The sequence below is a fragment of the Cupressus sempervirens genome, chromosome 3 (assembly GCF_028749045.1).
Source record: "Cupressus sempervirens isolate cs-2001-9-10 chromosome 3, ASM2874904v1, whole genome shotgun sequence".
NCBI lineage: Eukaryota > Viridiplantae > Streptophyta > Pinopsida > Cupressales > Cupressaceae > Cupressus > Cupressus sempervirens.
Window position 1 is genome coordinate 316,532,497 of NC_143120.1, and position 10,347 is coordinate 316,542,843.

At 32.4% G+C, this 10,347-nt stretch overlaps 1 pseudogene; it reads right to left on the bottom strand.

Moving 5' to 3' along the window:
- Positions 1-1,182: 1,182 nt before the first annotated feature.
- LOC149566258 (ADP-ribosylation factor-like protein 8b pseudogene) lies at positions 1,183-1,734 on the bottom strand (annotated as a pseudogene).
- Positions 1,735-10,347: the final 8,613 nt, after the last annotated feature.

A 10,347-nucleotide genomic window follows, 5' to 3' on the forward strand; every position in this document is an offset into this window, starting at 1 on the left:
TAGGAAATAATTTTGGAGAAGGCTCCGACCTTTGCATATGTACCTCACACGGCATGGACTTCGGTTTATGGTTGCAATTGCATGCTCGGCAGTTATTCTTCCCCTCCTTATGAATTCATCGCTGGAGTAAATCAGATCCATCTTATTAAGATAAGAATTCAAACGAGCATTAATTCTTAATTTCCATCGTTGCCTTGGGGGGTCCTCCGGTCTACATGATAAACTATCACAGTTTTCTCACTAATTCAATAGTATGTTACAGGGCTATCAAAATACCTCTGGAGCATACAATATTAAAAGAAGTGAGAGATGGGACTTGCCCAACCTTGAAAAGAAAGTTAAATCAAATATTCTAGCGCACAAGTCGGGAAACAATCTCCCCATTTTCTCACTATATCAATCTTCAAGGGAAAAGCCCCAATCTCAAAATTTAAATAAAAGAAGACAAGGGCCAAATCTTCTGAGTCAAAATCATACAAAAGACAAAATTGTTCTTCTTCCTTCCAAACATCTCAAACAGATTGTGAATGGCTATGAGGAGCCAGAGATACTGGTGCAGTGGTGTAGCACGAATCAATCTCCATAGGGCATCATAGAATGGTGAAGCAAGATGTTTCTTTATCAGGTAAATTATTATCCCCCAAACAATTTTCTCTTGCATCTTTGAATAAATCTATAAGAAATAAAATCTGTTTGTTTTTTGGAACCCTCAAAAAAAAAAAAAAAATTTACACATGAAAAATTTGAAGATGAACTCGTGCCAATGTGAGAAAATCCCACAGAAGCCTCAGCATACAGTAGTTGTTAATGTTGTAGCCTATAAACCTGACTAAGAAATCACAATTACAATCATTACTGGTACTTGCATGTTGCTTAGAAATCACAAATACAATCATAAATAGTACTTTCAAGCTACCTGGCTTTGACATAAGACACTTCGCAAAAAAGATCCTTTTCCCAAAACACCTTTTTTCACCACAGAGAATTACATATCGTGAACCATCATTAATTAAAGAACAGTTTAAATGTACAATACTAAAAAATCAGCATGATGTTTGACATTGATAGAGAGGTATTGTATGACTTGTCAGTAACCAACAGTTATCAATGAACTCTACGATACACAGTAACTTACAGAAAACGTGAATCTCCAAATAGAAACATTTATATTAACAACTCAGATCATTTATCTGTCTTTGAATTCCTTACAAGCCAATCAATAACATAAATGTTTGTGGAGTTCTTGCAAGATACCATGTAGAAGCAAACGTCTCTGTCAGTTATAGATTGCAAAACCCATTTGGTCATTCAATGTCTACTTTGATAGTGCTTCTGGCTTATCAATTTTATTTCCATGAAATAGCAATGGAATTCCATGCCATGATGGTTCGTTCAACAAATCGTGCAGTTCACTTCCAGAAATGTTTATATTGTCCTTGTCTTCTGCATGCACCACATATACAATTGCAGAGACACCACGACAATAGCTCTCCTACATACTACAAAAATGAGGCTGGCCCCCAAGGTTCCATAACTTGATTATTACATTTCCTTTCAAAGCTTTTCCAATGTTAAATTCAACAATTCCAATCGTGTCCTCGCTATAACTACCAACCGCAATGACACTTACAAGTGTTGATTTCCTTCATTTTGTAGCCCTATTAATTATAGTTCCATTTCATGTTTGATAAATAGGCTTCTGAGCCAGCTAAGAAAAGCCTCCCACAATCCCATTTCTACAGATAACTTCTTCCACTGATCATTTAACACCTCCAATTTACAGAAAAACGAAAGGAAGGCCTTCCAAATCTACCTTCAAATTAAAGCTAAAACAACTCAAAATTTCATAAACTTTACAGCTAATGTGGCACAAGTTGTCCTAACAAGGGAGAAACATATTTGAAGTTTTCAATTAAAGGGGTTTCATTTCTTTTAATAGCCAGGGCTTCATAATGCCAATCTCTTCTCTGGCTCTATTAGAAATAAAATCTTAGAAGTGAAACACTTATCATTTAAAGCACGTGATGTCCATTTTATCAAATGGAGGCCAAATGTCAAGTCAAAGGAATATTAAGCCATTGAATCTTCCTAAATGGATACACTTAGGCATGTTGGAAGTGAGAGTTCTGAAAGGGGGTGAATCAGAATTCTGTATATTTAATTTTAAGAATTACTGAATTCAACTTATTAACTATATATCAGAATGAAACATTGCTGAAATTGAAACATTCATTATGAACACAAAGAAAAATGCCAACTCACAAAATATTGAGACACAGATTTTGCCGAGTGGGAAACCCTCAAAATTTCTTAATTGGGATTTGTCATAGGGAGAAAAACCACTCCATGAAGCTGTAATCTTTATTGCTTCAAATTCCTTTATGATCAGTAGAAAGAACTGCTCAAGATATTCAATTTTCTATCTTGCTATTCTTTTATAGTCTCATATACACATACATATACAAACATTTACTTTGCATCTATACATGTATATAAGCTTATAATATAGCTTTTGAACACAACTTCCTTTCAGAGCATTTACAAGTCTTTTTATCTGTTTCTTTCAATACCTTTTTTTCACCCTTCAAATTTACAAATGATCTCTATAAATAGAGATGAATTTCAAAATTGTTCAGTTACATGGAACCAACTAAACCAGTTAGGGTTGTTGAGAAACCCTCTTAAAAAGTTGTTTGAAAAACCAACTTATAGTTAGTTACATCTCGAATTTGTCTTTCCCTTATAAAATTGTCAGCCATGTCTTCCTTTTTATCCAGAACTGTACATATAGAATTCTGGGTTTAATACCAAAAAAATTTATCCTTCAAAAAAACTCTCAGTAACTTTCGAATCCTATTCTGGAATATCATGCAATTGACTTAATAATTCTTCACTTTAGAATTTTTTTTGAAGAAGTCCTTAAATCATTTAAGGTTAAAAAAGAAACGCCCTAACATTATTGCCATTTGAATCATAGCTAAACCAGACAGTGGTAAGCAAATAACAGCCTTCATTTTGATTAAACAAATTGTCTCCTTTAAGAAATTCTTTTTCACAGAAAAATAAAATGAGACTTTCCTTCTTTTGAAACCCTTACTGTTAAAAAAATGCTTGATAGTGACGATTTTTGTGAACTTTCAGGACTGAAAAAATTCCTTTATGACTCAGTCCCCCTTTAAAGAATTCTTTGAAAATCTCTAAAATTTGACTTGAGACTGATTGAGTTTTTAATTTCTCAAAAAATTTCTCAAAGACAAAAATAAATAAATCAGGAATAACTGCCTTTGTATTCCTTTTCAATTTCCTATCTCCTTTTTTTTAAAAGAAATGAGCATACTTCAACTATATCGACATACTTGAAGATGCTTGATACATTACCTTCATCATTTCAAAAATTTTCTTGCTTGAAGATACTTGTTTCTTCTTTCCAAATGAACCCATTGTTCATCTCTCAAACATGCACATGAAAGAAGATAAATGATTATGTAAAAGAATATCAAACATGAAGACTTGTTTTTGCATATCCAAACACAAGCAGATTTTTTGCGAACCTTTTCAAGTAGTTGGTAAAAAATATTGCTTCCTCAAACAGATTTCCATACACATCAAATGATCAGGGATAGATTATCAACAAACTTGTAGAAGAAATGAATAAAACAAAGTTCTCATTGTTTTAGAATACAACCCACAACCTTAAGTCTTTTTAATTTCAATTTGAAGTCTGCCACACAATATAGACATTTGGTGAAACCTCTCAAACCATGCAGACCTTCTTTAAATGTCCATGTACTGTCAATGATAGTATTAACTATGCAAGAGCCTTGTTATAATCTTTTTCATGCCATGTTGCGATAATGCCACCGAAAAAAATTCTATTTAAAAACTACCTTTATTTAACATGTGACATTTTTACAAATCGCAATGTATATGCCAATGATAATTGCCTTTATATTTGCCACCTTTTATTTATGCATTTTGCCATATTTCCAAAAGGTCATCATGGTCAACAATCTCCCCTAGTTTTGATGTAAAAAATTTCACCATCTCATATAAATAAGGTGAAAAGAAATCAACTTATACATACAAGATATTATCTCATATATACAAGGTGACTTTGAAATTTTCAACTTATATATACAAGATATTATCTCATATATACAAGGTGACTTAAAAATTTTCAACTTATATATACAAGATAATGAATAGAAACAAAATGTTGATTTACCATGCAATGCTGATCCGAAAACATCAGACAAAATCTGAACCAACTGACCTGAATGAATCAAAAATTGATAAACCAATCTGTGAAATGAAACCTATGAATCAACTGAAACCAATATGTGAAATCCAATCTGTAAAATGAAACTTGTGAACCAACTGAAACCAATCTGTGAAATACTAATTAACTTGCTGATTACTCCCCCAAAATTTTTGCATTAAAAATTTGACCATCTACTTTTCATGAATTCTTTCTATGAAAGGAGTAGAAGCCCAACATAGAATGATTATGATGAAGATTTTTTAGGCCAGTATTGATTGAGAGAAAACTCCCAATCATGTTCTTAACTGTTCAAACAGTTCTCTTGGTAGAGCCTTTATAAAAATATTAGCCAACTATCCTTGAGTAGGCACATAAACCAATTTGAATTTATTATTTTGAACTTTATCTCTCAAGAAATAAAGTTTGATGGCCATGCATTTTGTACGTGAGTGCATAATTGAATTTTTTCTTAATTGAATAGCACTCATGTTGTCACACATTATGGAAATGGGTTTTGAAACCTGAATACCTAAATCAAAATCCATCCAAATTAATTGAGTACATCATGCTGTATCTGCAACATATTTAGATTCACAAGTGGATAAAGTTACATAATCTTGTTTCTTACTATGCCAAGCAACCAAACACTCACCAAGAAAGAATGCTGCACCACTGGTGCTCTTTTTATCATCAGATCCTCCCCAATCTACATAAGTATAACCAGTAAGAGTAAAATCATTACTGTGAGGATACCATAAACCATAATCAAGAGTGCCTTGAATGTATTTTAGTATTCTATGTACTGCATTAAGATGTGATTGCTTTGGATCAGATTGAAATCTTGACACCATAGATACAGATTGCATTATATGAGGTTTAGATGTAGTTAAATATAGCAAAATTCCAATCATAGATCTGTAAAGAGTCTGATTAACAGAAGGTGAATCATCATATTTTATTAGCTTTCAGCCAATTTCCATAGGAGTGCTAACAGATTTGCATTTAGCCATATTAAATTTTCTCAACATTTCTTTCGCATATTTAGTTTGAGAAAGAAATAGTCCATGTTCAAGCTATGAGATTTGCACACCAAGAAAAAATGTAAGCACACCTAACATTGACATCTCAAACTCAGATTCCATGATTTTTGAAAAATATTCTGCTAAATCATCATTAGTAGACCTGAAAATGATATCATCCACATAAATTTCAACTGCTAAAATGTCATCATTTATCAATTTGATATACAAGGTACTGTCTGCCTTTCCACAAGAAAATCCATTTGAAGTTAAATGTTTATCCAACCTGGAATACCAAGCCCTAGGAGCTTCTTTTAAGCCATACAAAGCCTTTTTTCAGTCAATAAACATAATCTAGTTTGTCAGAAGATTCAAAACCTTTTGGCTGTTCCATATATACCTCCTCTTCAAGATACCCATTTAAGAAGGTAGTTTTAACATCCATCTGGTAAATAGTGAATTTCTTATGACTGGTATAAGAAAGAAATTTTTTAATTCATTCCATTCTTGCAACTGGTGCAAAGGTTTCACTGAAATCAATCCCTTCTTGCTGAGCATAGCCTTTACAAACAAATCTAGCTTTATTTCTGACTACTTTACCTTCTTCATTTAGTTTGTTACGAAATATCCACTTTCTGCCTATGACATTTTTGTCACTAGGTCTGGGAACAAGTTCCTAAGTCTTATTTTTCTCTATTTGATTTATTTCTTCCTGTATAGCATTTTTCCAACATGAGTTTGAGAAGGCTTCAATAACATTTTTTGGTTCAAAATCAGTTATCAAGTAGTAATTTTTATCAATATTTTATTTTTCTCCTATTTTGGCTTTTCTTCTAGTTAGAATTCCTTTCTCTACATCTCCAATAACTTGAGACTCGGGATGTTTGTTAACTATTATTCTGGAAGAGGTTTTTATTTTTGAACCAATACTAGTTATTTTAGGACTTGAGCAATTTTCTAGTTTAGTTTCATTAGCCAATTCATTTTCATCAATAAGTTCATGTTTTTCATTTTCAATATATTCATCATGTACAGTTTTTGATCTCTACAAAGATGAATCTTCATGATCTTCTTAACCATTACATCACATAGAACTTTCATCAAATATGACATTTATTGCTTCTACAACTTTGTTCAACCTTTTATTATAACATTTATAGGCTTTTTTTTAGTGCATGGAATAACCAAAAAAGATCCCTTCATCAGACCTTGTGTTAAAAATTTCTAAGGAATCATCATTCTTTTTGATAAAGCATTTGTAGCCAAAAATCTTAAAATTCTTGACATTTTCTATTTTGATAAGTAGGAGATGATTTCCACAGCTAGTCAAATTGTGATGTGAATATCAGGATTTAACTGTGTGATTTTGAGTCAAACTCGATGACCCATGTTTCATGAGTAGTGATTCAACATGAATCCATCTCTCATGAGAATAAATGGAACACTTAGCACTCATTGGATCTAGGTGATGCTCACAGGGGTGAAGCACCGGGACTTCCCGGGAGGTCACCCATCCCAGTACTACTCCAGCCTGAGCGCGCTTAACTACAGAGTTTCCTCCACAGTTAAACCCAAAGCTTGCAACCCCATTGGCAAATGGGGTTGCAAGCTTTGGGTTTAACTGTGGAGGAAACTCTGTAGTTAAGCGCGCTCAGGCTGGAGTAGTACTGGGATGGGTGACCTCCCGGGAAGTCCCGGTGCTTCACCCCTGTGAGCATCACCTAGATCCAATGAGTGCTAAGTGTTCCATTTATTCTCATGAGAGATGGATTCATGTTGAATCACTACTCATGAAACATGGGTCATCGAGTTTGACTCAAAATCACACAGTTAAATCCTGATATTCACATCACAATTTTCTATTTTACCATTCCATAATTCATATGGTGTGTAAGCAGTTCTAACTCTGATTTGTGCTCTGTTAAGAATGTAAACTACTATATGAACAATTTCTTTCCAAAATTTATGAGGTAGTTTAGCTTCATTTAACATGGTTCTAGCCATTTCTTTTACTGTTCTGTTCTTTCTTTCAACAACACCATTTCGCTATGGTGTTCTAGCAGTAGAGTATTATCTTTTTATTCCCTACTTCTAACAATACTCAATGAATTCTTGAGAGGTGAATTCTCCTCCCCTATCTGATCTCAAACATTTCAGTTTTAAATTAGTTTCTCTTTCTACCATTTTCTTGAAAATTTTGAAGCGTTCAAAAGCTTCTGATTTATGTTTCAAAAAAGTTACCCAAACAATTCTTGAATAATCATCTATAAATAGCATGAAATATTTTTCACCATTTAGTGAAGTAGTTTTAGTAGGACCACACAAATTAGTATGCACTAATTCAAGTGGTCTATTTGATAAGTATTCTTTTGTTTTAAAGAAACTCTTGTTTGTTTTCCCTTAACACACTCTTCATAAATATTTGTTGGTCTGGTTATCTGAGGTAGTCCTCTAACCTTTTTGTTCTTACTGATTCTAGAAAGATTATCAAAGTTTAAATGTCCTAGTCTTTTGTCGCATAGCCAATTTTCTTCTACTTGACTCATTAGACAAGTATTAACTAATGAAATTTCTTGGATAGTTGAGTCTATTAGGTTGTAAAGATTACCACTTGTTCTTAACCCACTAGCAATGACTCTATCCTTTTCATTTTTAATATAACATCCTTTTGCATTAAAGGAAATAGAATATCCACTGTCATATATCTGACTTACACTTAGCAAATTATGTTTTAAACCTTCAACAAAGTACACATCATGAATTGGTGTGTCTTTATTCAAAATTATTGAACCTTTTCCAGTGATGTAGGATCTTGAGTTATCACCAAATCGAACAAATCCCCCTTCAAAATTTCCTAGGGTTTTAAATTTTCTTTTACACCTAGTCATATGGTGTGAACAAGCACTATCTAATACCCACGTTGCAGGTTTTTATGTGAATAGAGCTATTTCAACAATTAAGGATTTTTCTATTGTCCTTGCTTCCAAATTTTTTTTGGTCTCATATTCAATTTACATTGATTTGCATATGACCATAGTGAAAGCATTTAAACCACCTAACAACTTTTCTTTTTCCTTGATTAATGCTATTTTCACAAAAGATAGCATTGTGCCAAAAAATATTGCAATTAAAACAATAACCATTGAAAAAGATCTTTGTTTTTTGGGTAGTGGATTCTTTAGTTAAACTCTGTGAGACTTTTAATTTTTTATCCTTTTCTTCAATCAAGAGTTTTTGATTTTCTATAATCAAATTTGCTTCCTTTAACTCTTCTTGAATTTTTTGATTTTTAATTTCTTGATTAGAAATCAACTTCTTTAGTCTTTTAAGTTCTTGCAAGGATTTTAGAAGTTCCTCTTCTAGATCTACTTCTATATCTGAATCAGATGAGGATTTAGATTCACTGGGTTCATGTTTAGGAGTGTGGACTATTTTAGCCATGAATAGTCTTTCCCCTTCTTCATCTACATCACTGGAATCTTCATTTGAATCTTCTTTAGAAAGAAGACTTTTCTTCTTGTAATCCTTGAACCTTTTATTTTAATTCCAAGGCTTCTTTTTAGAAAACTTCTCAATTTTCTCATCACAATCTTCAAGTTTGACATTTGGTCATTTTGTAGCAGAGTGTCCTAATTGACCACAGCTAAAGCATTTAGGTTTTCCTTTATATTTCTTTCTCATTTTCCTGACCAGTAATGCTTCTAAAGCATGTGTTAAATCTGAATCACTCTCATCATGTTTTTCAATCTTAAAGGCTGATTCTTTTGATGAGAAACTAGCTTGATTGCCAATCCTCATTTCATATGCAGTCAGTGTTCCTTGAAGTTGATGCAGGGTCATTTTTGAGAAGCTTTTCTTTTCTTCTAATGTAGATATTTTAGTTATAAATTTATGTAATACTAATCTAATAACTTTTGAAACTACATCATGTTCTTCTATCTCTTCACCTAGACCCTTTCTAGCATTCACTACTTCATCAACTCTTAAGAAGTATGCAACAATGGTTTCATATTCATTCATTTTCAGATGGTCGAATTGTGTTTTAAGAGTTATTAGTTTAGACTCTTTTAATTTTTCATCTCTTTAATATATTGTTTCAAGTGTGACCCATATATCATTAGCTGACTTGCAATAAACAACTTTAGCAAAAACATCTCTAGAGAGACCACAAAGAAGGACATATCTTGCCTTATTATCCAACTCAAATTTGAGGTTTTCATCTGCATTAGTAGGGATTGTTGTTTGGCATAGTATATTTTGTTATTACAACATCCCACATCCTTACATCTAAGGAATGTATGAGGGCTTCCATCATAACTTTCAAGAAAACATAATCGTTTCATCAAACAGTGGAGCCCTATTAAGAGAAGCTCCTTCAGATTGTGCCATGATTTCCAATTAATATCCCTAGAACAATTTCAAAAGGAATCCTATGCTTTGATACCACTTGTTGGAAGTGAGAGAGTTCTAAGAGGGGGGTGAATCAGAACTTTGTATATTTAATTTTAAGAATTACTGAATTCAACTTATTAACTATATATATCAGAATGAAACATTATTGAAATTGAAACATTCATTATGAACACAAAGAAAAATGCCAACTCACAAAATATTGAGACACAAATTTTTTCGAGTGGGAAACCCTCAAAATTCTTCAACTGGGATCCATCATAGGGAGAAAAACCACTCAGTGAAGCTGTAATCTTTATTGCTTCAAATTCTTTTACAATCAGTAGAAAGAACTGCTCAAGATATTCAATTTTCTATCTTACTATTCTTTTACAGTCTCATATACACATACACATACAAACATTTACTTTGCATCTATACATGTATATAAGCTTATAATATAGCTTTTGAACACAACTTCCTTTCAGAATATTTACAAGTCATTTTATCTGTTTCTTTCAATACCTTTTTTATACCCTTCAAATTTACAAATCATCTCTATAAATAGAGATGAATTTCAAAATTGTTCAATTACATTTAACCAACTGAACCAGTTAGGGTTGTTGAGAAACCCTCTTAAAAAGTTGTTTGAAAAACCAACTTATAATTAGTTACATC